This window comes from Hyla sarda, unplaced genomic scaffold (genome assembly GCF_029499605.1).
Source record: "Hyla sarda isolate aHylSar1 unplaced genomic scaffold, aHylSar1.hap1 scaffold_1233, whole genome shotgun sequence".
Classification (NCBI taxonomy): Eukaryota; Metazoa; Chordata; class Amphibia; order Anura; family Hylidae; genus Hyla; species Hyla sarda.
In genome coordinates, this window is record NW_026607854.1 from 99,670 (window position 1) to 108,762 (window position 9,093).

At 46.1% G+C, this 9,093-nt stretch overlaps 4 non-coding genes across 4 annotated transcripts; all 4 read left to right on the forward strand.

Annotated features, from left to right (window-relative positions):
• The first annotated feature begins 1,147 nt into the window (after positions 1 to 1,147).
• Positions 1,148 to 1,338, forward strand: LOC130303596 (U2 spliceosomal RNA). Its single transcript, XR_008853641.1, has one exon. It is a non-coding gene; the product is annotated as a U2 spliceosomal RNA (small nuclear RNA).
• A 2,097-nt stretch (positions 1,339 to 3,435) lies between these two features.
• On the forward strand, positions 3,436 to 3,626 carry LOC130303597 (U2 spliceosomal RNA). Its single transcript, XR_008853642.1, has one exon. It is a non-coding gene; the product is annotated as a U2 spliceosomal RNA (small nuclear RNA).
• A 2,088-nt stretch (positions 3,627 to 5,714) lies between these two features.
• On the forward strand, positions 5,715 to 5,905 carry LOC130303598 (U2 spliceosomal RNA). The gene has a single exon (XR_008853643.1). It is a non-coding gene; the product is annotated as a U2 spliceosomal RNA (small nuclear RNA).
• Positions 5,906 to 7,999: 2,094 nt separating this feature from the next.
• On the forward strand, positions 8,000 to 8,190 carry LOC130303599 (U2 spliceosomal RNA). Its single transcript, XR_008853644.1, has one exon. It is a non-coding gene; the product is annotated as a U2 spliceosomal RNA (small nuclear RNA).
• The last annotated feature ends 903 nt before the right edge of the window (positions 8,191 to 9,093 follow it).

Consider the following 9,093-nt stretch of genomic DNA (forward strand, 5'->3'; position numbering starts at 1 on the left):
TAAATCCTTAGAAAATTATCCCCCAGTGTCTCCATCTGCTGGCGGTATTGAATAAGCATTGCTGCACTGATGGGGTATGCATTAGACGAAAAAAAAGAAGAAAAAGAAGAATAATACGCCCAGAAAAGAGGCGAAAAGGAGAAAAACGTAAAAAAACGTGAAAAAAAAGTAAGAGGAAGAGAAGGGAAAAAAAGGTGGAAATGGGTTTAAAAGTGATTTCGGCGGAGAAATATATATATATATATATATATATATATATATATATATATATATATGCGCACACACACACATAGATATAAACGTATTCTCCGTTGAGATATTGCAGCCGCTGCTGTGTCCAGGCCCAGGAGCCTTAGCACTGTGCTGTGATGTCACTCAATACCACTGACATCACTAGGTGTAAACAACATCTCTCCTTTGCTGTGTATGTGACTATGGAGCTGTTTGGTGATGTCGTCTATTACGGCCTTCATAGAAGCAACAGGAGATTGTTGCATCCATCTTGAACCCTCAGAACTACAGTGCTATGATGTCACTCACTTCCACAGGCCTTGCAGAGTGTAAACAACAACAACCCAGCTTTGTTGTGTATGTAACCAAAGGGATTTGTGATGTCACCTAGAACCTTCACAGCAGCGACAGCTTTATGAGGAGCATCAGCACTGCTCTGCCTGAGCAGAACCATCACCGCCATAGGTTGTCAAATAACCCGGATTTAACCCACACAGGTAAGTCCAATGGGGTGCAGGCATGTCCTCTATGCTTACAGCTTCCCGTGGGTGTTGGTTTGATACCGTTTGGGGACAGCCAAGGAGGCATCTGCAGGCAACAAAGGTAGGTGTGTGCTTGTGTGTGTGTTTCCTATGCAGATCCTAAGCCCAGTGTCACATGCAAGTAGGAGGAGTAAGAAGGGTTCCTGGCAAATCCGGGTTATGGATTGCATTTAAAAAGGCCCCGTGGGAGTGCAATGGGCCCCTGTCTTGCTGCTTAGCAATAATGGTATGGGTTTAGGTTCTGCTGTGTGTACTGGTGGTTGACTGCCCCCCAGCCCAGAGTGTGCATGGAAAATTGTCTGGCAGCCTCCCTGACAGCAAGCAGTGATAGTGCCCATGAAGGGGACCTTGTTGGGCCCGCCCCTTTCACGGTTATCGCTTCTCGGCCTTTTGGCTAAGATCAAGTGTAGTATCTGTTCTTATCAGTTTAATATCTGATACGTCCCCTATCTGGGGACCATATATTAAATGGATTTTTGAGAACGGGGGCCGATTTCGAAGCTTGCTTCCGTCGCCCTATGCATTGACCCGATATGGCAGTATCTTCGGGTACAGTGCACCACCCCCTTACAGGGTTAAAAAGAAAGATTCCTACTTTCATTGCTACCTGCTTGCTGGCTAGCCAGCTAGCCAGCCCTGTGGGCCTTGCTGCTGCTGCAGCCAATAAACAAAAGGTGGTGCTGCTGCTGCTTCTGCTGCTTCTGCTTCTGCTTGTGTCTGGCCCCTGTTGGAGCGTCCAGGCACAGGACTTCTGCTGCTGCTGACTAAATGGCCTCCTTAATTGGATCATTTGAGTAGCCAGCACACCTGTGCAGGTAGGGCATGACATGATAGGCAGCTGCCTTGATAGCGGGTGGGTGCTGAATGTTCCTAATTGACAAAATAAGATTAATGCTTATGAAGAAATATAAAATCTCATCCCTTCCCCAATATCGCGCCACACCCCTACCCCTTAATTCCCTGGTTGAACGTGATGGACATATGTCTTTTTTCGACCGTACTAACTATGTAACTATGTAACATAACATGGGGGGGGGGGGGGTCTCCTGGCTGTTCACACAGGTGTGTCATTGCTGTACATTGACCATGCATTGCTTCTGTGGTATTGCAAAGGCAAAGACAAATGCTTCCAGCCATCCATTGCACTAATGGATTGGTCATCAGCTGGCTGTCTATGTCCCGCATCAATATAGACCAAAGTACAGAGGGTTAGGCTATGCTATTGTGCACCTACCTGATGCATCAGAAGGTGCGAGGCCCTTGCTAAATTCTGTGCACAGACTTTGAGATCTATGCTTTAGACTGTATCTAAACCTGCTCCAACATGGACTGACATTCTGGCCTACTTTCAGCCGATGCGACTTGTCTGTCGCTGAACAGTCGCTTTTTATGTATTCAGCACCTATGTATAATGTTGTAAAAATGCTCTAGAAGCTAAAGTCGCAGAAATGTCACACATATTTGGCCTGCAACTTTCTGTGCGACAAATTCAGACAGGAAAAATCAGTATAAATCCTTAGAAAATTATCCCCCAGTGTCTCCATCTGCTGGCGGTATTGAATAAGCATTGCTGCACTGATGGGGTATGCATTAGACGAAAAAAAAGAAGAAAAAGAAGAATAATACGCCCAGAAAAGAGGCGAAAAGGAGAAAAACGTAAAAAAACGTGAAAAAAAAGTAAGAGGAAGAGAAGGGAAAAAAAGGTGGAAATGGGTTTAAAAGTGATTTCGGCGGAGAAATATATATATATATATATATATATATATATATATATATATATATATATATATGCGCACACACACACATAGATATAAACGTATTCTCCGTTGAGATATTGCAGCCGCTGCTGTGTCCAGGCCCAGGAGCCTTAGCACTGTGCTGTGATGTCACTCAATACCACTGACATCACTAGGTGTAAACAACATCTCTCCTTTGCTGTGTATGTGACTATGGAGCTGTTTGGTGATGTCGTCTATTACGGCCTTCATAGAAGCAACAGGAGATTGTTGCATCCATCTTGAACCCTCAGAACTACAGTGCTATGATGTCACTCACTTCCACAGGCCTTGCAGAGTGTAAACAACAACAACCCAGCTTTGTTGTGTATGTAACCAAAGGGATTTGTGATGTCACCTAGAACCTTCACAGCAGCGACAGCTTTATGAGGAGCATCAGCACTGCTCTGCCTGAGCAGAACCATCACCGCCATAGGTTGTCAAATAACCCGGATTTAACCCACACAGGTAAGTCCAATGGGGTGCAGGCATGTCCTCTATGCTTACAGCTTCCCGTGGGTGTTGGTTTGATACCGTTTGGGGACAGCCAAGGAGGCATCTGCAGGCAACAAAGGTAGGTGTGTGCTTGTGTGTGTGTTTCCTATGCAGATCCTAAGCACAGTGTCACATGCAAGTAGGAGGAGTAAGAAGGGTTCCTGGCAAATCCGGGTTATGGATTGCATTTAAAAAGGCCCCGTGGGAGTGCAATGGGCCCCTGTCTTGCTGCTTAGCAATAATGGTATGGGTTTAGGTTCTGCTGTGTGTACTGGTGGTTGACTGCCCCCCAGCCCAGAGTGTGCATGGAAAATTGTCTGGCAGCCTCCCTGACAGCAAGCAGTGATAGTGCCCATGAAGGGAACCTTGTTGGGCCCGCCCCTTTCACGGTTATCGCTTCTCGGCCTTTTGGCTAAGATCAAGTGTAGTATCTGTTCTTATCAGTTTAATATCTGATACGTCCCCTATCTGGGGACCATATATTAAATGGATTTTTGAGAACGGGGGCCGATTTCGAAGCTTGCTTCCGTCGCCCTATGCATTGACCCGATATGGCAGTATCTTCGGGTACAGTGCACCACCCCCTTACAGGGTTAAAAAGAAAGATTCCTACTTTCATTGCTACCTGCTTGCTGGCTAGCCAGCTAGCCAGCCCTGTGGGCCTTGCTGCTGCTGCAGCCAATAAACAAAAGGTGGTGCTGCTGCTGCTTCTGCTGCTTCTGCTTCTGCTTGTGTCTGGCCCCTGTTGGAGCGTCCAGGCACAGGACTTCTGCTGCTGCTGACTAAATGGCCTCCTTAATTGGATCATTTGAGTAGCCAGCACACCTGTGCAGGTAGGGCATGACATGATAGGCAGCTGCCTTGATAGCGGGTGGGTGCTGAATGTTCCTAATTGACAAAATAAGATTAATGCTTATGAAGAAATATAAAATCTCATCCCTTCCCCAATATCGCGCCACACCCCTACCCCTTAATTCCCTGGTTGAACGTGATGGACATATGTCTTTTTTCGACCGTACTAACTATGTAACTATGTAACATAACATGGGGGGGGGGGGGTCTCCTGGCTGTTCACACAGGTGTGTCATTGCTGTACATTGACCATGCATTGCTTCTGTGGTATTGCAAAGGCAAAGACAAATGCTTCCAGCCATCCATTGCACTAATGGATTGGTCATCAGCTGGCTGTCTATGTCCCGCATCAATATAGACCAAAGTACAGAGGGTTAGGCTATGCTATTGTGCACCTACCTGATGCATCAGAAGGTGCGAGGCCCTTGCTAAATTCTGTGCACAGACTTTGAGATCTATGCTTTAGACTGTATCTAAACCTGCTCCAACATGGACTGACATTCTGGCCTACTTTCAGCCGATGCGACTTGTCTGTCGCTGAACAGTCGCTTTTTATGTATTCAGCACCTATGTATAATGTTGTAAAAATGCTCTAGAAGCTAAAGTCGCAGAAATGTCACACATATTTGGCCTGCAACTTTCTGTGCGACAAATTCAGACAGGAAAAATCAGTATAAATCCTTAGAAAATTATCCCCCAGTGTCTCCATCTGCTGGCGGTATTGAATAAGCATTGCTGCACTGATGGGGTATGCATTAGACGAAAAAAAAGAAGAAAAAGAAGAATAATACGCCCAGAAAAGAGGCGAAAAGGAGAAAAACGTAAAAAAACGTGAAAAAAAAGTAAGAGGAAGAGAAGGGAAAAAAAGGTGGAAATGGGTTTAAAAGTGATTTCGGCGGAGAAATATATATATATATATATATATATATATATATATATATATATATGCGCACACACACACATAGATATAAACGTATTCTCCGTTGAGATATTGCAGCCGCTGCTGTGTCCAGGCCCAGGAGCCTTAGCACTGTGCTGTGATGTCACTCAATACCACTGACATCACTAGGTGTAAACAACATCTCTCCTTTGCTGTGTATGTGACTATGGAGCTGTTTGGTGATGTCGTCTATTACGGCCTTCATAGAAGCAACAGGAGATTGTTGCATCCATCTTGAACCCTCAGAACTACAGTGCTATGATGTCACTCACTTCCACAGGCCTTGCAGAGTGTAAACAACAACAACCCAGCTTTGTTGTGTATGTAACCAAAGGGATTTGTGATGTCACCTAGAACCTTCACAGCAGCGACAGCTTTATGAGGAGCATCAGCACTGCTCTGCCTGAGCAGAACCATCACCGCCATAGGTTGTCAAATAACCCGGATTTAACCCACACAGGTAAGTCCAATGGGGTGCAGGCATGTCCTCTATGCTTACAACTTCCCGTGGGTGTTGGTTTGATACCGTTTGGGGACAGCCAAGGAGGCATCTGCAGGCAACAAAGGTAGGTGTGTGCTTGTGTGTGTGTTTCCTATGCAGATCCTAAGCCCAGTGTCACATGCAAGTAGGAGGAGTAAGAAGGGTTCCTGGCAAATCCGGGTTATGGATTGCATTTAAAAAGGCCCCGTGGGAGTGCAATGGGCCCCTGTCTTGCTGCTTAGCAATAATGGTATGGGTTTAGGTTCTGCTGTGTGTACTGGTGGTTGACTGCCCCCCAGCCCAGAGTGTGCATGGAAAATTGTCTGGCAGCCTCCCTGACAGCAAGCAGTGATAGTGCCCATGAAGGGGACCTTGTTGGGCCCGCCCCTTTCACGGTTATCGCTTCTCGGCCTTTTGGCTAAGATCAAGTGTAGTATCTGTTCTTATCAGTTTAATATCTGATACGTCCCCTATCTGGGGACCATATATTAAATGGATTTTTGAGAACGGGGGCCGATTTCGAAGCTTGCTTCCGTCGCCCTATGCATTGACCCGATATGGCAGTATCTTCGGGTACAGTGCACCACCCCCTTACAGGGTTAAAAAGAAAGATTCCTACTTTCATTGCTACCTGCTTGCTGGCTAGCCAGCTAGCCAGCCCTGTGGGCCTTGCTGCTGCTGCAGCCAATAAACAAAAGGTGGTGCTGCTGCTGCTTCTGCTGCTTCTGCTTCTGCTTGTGTCTGGCCCCTGTTGGAGCGTCCAGGCACAGGACTTCTGCTGCTGCTGACTAAATGGCCTCCTTAATTGGATCATTTGAGTAGCCAGCACACCTGTGCAGGTAGGGCATGACATGATAGGCAGCTGCCTTGATAGCGGGTGGGTGCTGAATGTTCCTAATTGACAAAATAAGATTAATGCTTATGAAGAAATATAAAATCTCATCCCTTCCCCAATATCGCGCCACACCCCTACCCCTTAATTCCCTGGTTGAACGTGATGGACATATGTCTTTTTTCGACCGTACTAACTATGTAACTATGTAACATAACATGGGGGGGGGGGGGTCTCCTGGCTGTTCACACAGGTGTGTCATTGCTGTACATTGACCATGCATTGCTTCTGTGGTATTGCAAAGGCAAAGACAAATGCTTCCAGCCATCCATTGCACTAATGGATTGGTCATCAGCTGGCTGTCTATGTCCCGCATCAATATAGACCAAAGTACAGAGGGTTAGGCTATGCTATTGTGCACCTACCTGATGCATCAGAAGGTGCGAGGCCCTTGCTAAATTCTGTGCACAGACTTTGAGATCTATGCTTTAGACTGTATCTAAACCTGCTCCAACATGGACTGACATTCTGGCCTACTTTCAGCCGATGCGACTTGTCTGTCGCTGAACAGTCGCTTTTTATGTATTCAGCACCTATGTATAATGTTGTAAAAATGCTCTAGAAGCTAAAGTCGCAGAAATGTCACACATATTTGGCCTGCAACTTTCTGTGCGACAAATTCAGACAGGAAAAATCAGTATAAATCCTTAGAAAATTATCCCCCAGTGTCTCCATCTGCTGGCGGTATTGAATAAGCATTGCTGCACTGATGGGGTATGCATTAGACGAAAAAAAAGAAGAAAAAGAAGAATAATACGCCCAGAAAAGAGGCGAAAAGGAGAAAAACGTAAAAAAACGTGAAAAAAAAGTAAGAGGAAGAGAAGGGAAAAAAAGGTGGAAATGGGTTTAAAAGTGATTTCGGCGGAGAAATATATATATATATATATATATATATATATATATATATATATATATATATGCGCACACACACACATAGATATAAACGTATTCTCCGTTGAGATATTGCAGCCGCTGCTGTGTCCAGGCCCAGGAGCCTTAGCACTGTGCTGTGATGTCACTCAATACCACTGACATCACTAGGTGTAAACAACATCTCTCCTTTGCTGTGTATGTGACTATGGAGCTGTTTGGTGATGTCGTCTATTACGGCCTTCATAGAAGCAACAGGAGATTGTTGCATCCATCTTGAACCCTCAGAACTACAGTGCTATGATGTCACTCACTTCCACAGGCCTTGCAGAGTGTAAACAACAACAACCCAGCTTTGTTGTGTATGTAACCAAAGGGATTTGTGATGTCACCTAGAACCTTCACAGCAGCGACAGCTTTATGAGGAGCATCAGCACTGCTCTGCCTGAGCAGAACCATCACCGCCATAGGTTGTCAAATAACCCGGATTTAACCCACACAGGTAAGTCCAATGGGGTGCAGGCATGTCCTCTATGCTTACAGCTTCCCGTGGGTGTTGGTTTGATACCGTTTGGGGACAGCCAAGGAGGCATCTGCAGGCAACAAAGGTAGGTGTGTGCTTGTGTGTGTGTTTCCTATGCAGATCCTAAGCCCAGTGTCACATGCAAGTAGGAGGAGTAAGAAGGGTTCCTGGCAAATCCGGGTTATGGATTGCATTTAAAAAGGCCCCGTGGGAGTGCAATGGGCCCCTGTCTTGCTGTTTAGCAATAATGGTATGGGTTTAGGTTCTGCTGTGTGTACTGGTGGTTGACTGCCCCCCAGCCCAGAGTGTGCATGGAAAATTGTCTGGCAGCCTCCCTGACAGCAAGCAGTGATAGTGCCCATGAAGGGGACCTTGTTGGGCCCGCCCCTTTCACGGTTATCGCTTCTCGGCCTTTTGGCTAAGATCAAGTGTAGTATCTGTTCTTATCAGTTTAATATCTGATACGTCCCCTATCTGGGGACCATATATTAAATGGATTTTTGAGAACGGGGGCCGATTTCGAAGCTTGCTTCCGTCGCCCTATGCATTGACCCGATATGGCAGTATCTTCGGGTACAGTGCACCACCCCCTTACAGGGTTAAAAAGAAAGATTCCTACTTTCATTGCTACCTGCTTGCTGGCTAGCCAGCTAGCCAGCCCTGTGGGCCTTGCTGCTGCTGCAGCCAATAAACAAAAGGTGGTGCTGCTGCTGCTTCTGCTGCTTCTGCTTCTGCTTGTGTCTGGCCCCTGTTGGAGCGTCCAGGCACAGGACTTCTGCTGCTGCTGACTAAATGGCCTCCTTAATTGGATCATTTGAGTAGCCAGCACACCTGTGCAGGTAGGGCATGACATGATAGGCAGCTGCCTTGATAGCGGGTGGGTGCTGAATGTTCCTAATTGACAAAATAAGATTAATGCTTATGAAGAAATATAAAATCTCATCCCTTCCCCAATATCGCGCCACACCCCTACCCCTTAATTCCCTGGTTGAACGTGATGGACATATGTCTTTTTTCGACCGTACTAACTATGTAACTATGTAACATAACATGGGGGGGGGGGGGTCTCCTGGCTGTTCACACAGGTGTGTCATTGCTGTACATTGACCATGCATTGCTTCTGTGGTATTGCAAAGGCAAAGACAAATGCTTCCAGCCATCCATTGCACTAATGGATTGGTCATCAGCTGGCTGTCTATGTCCCGCATCAATATAGACCAAAGTACAGAGGGTTAGGCTATGCTATTGTGCACCTACCTGATGCATCAGAAGGTGCGAGGCCCTTGCTAAATTCTGTGCACAGACTTTGAGATCTATGCTTTAGACTGTATCTAAACCTGCTCCAACATGGACTGACATTCTGGCCTACTTTCAGCCGATGCGACTTGTCTGTCGCTGAACAGTCGCTTTTTATGTATTCAGCACCTATGTATAATGTTGTAAAAATGCTCTAGAAGCTAAAGTCGCAGAAATGTCACACATATTTGGCCTG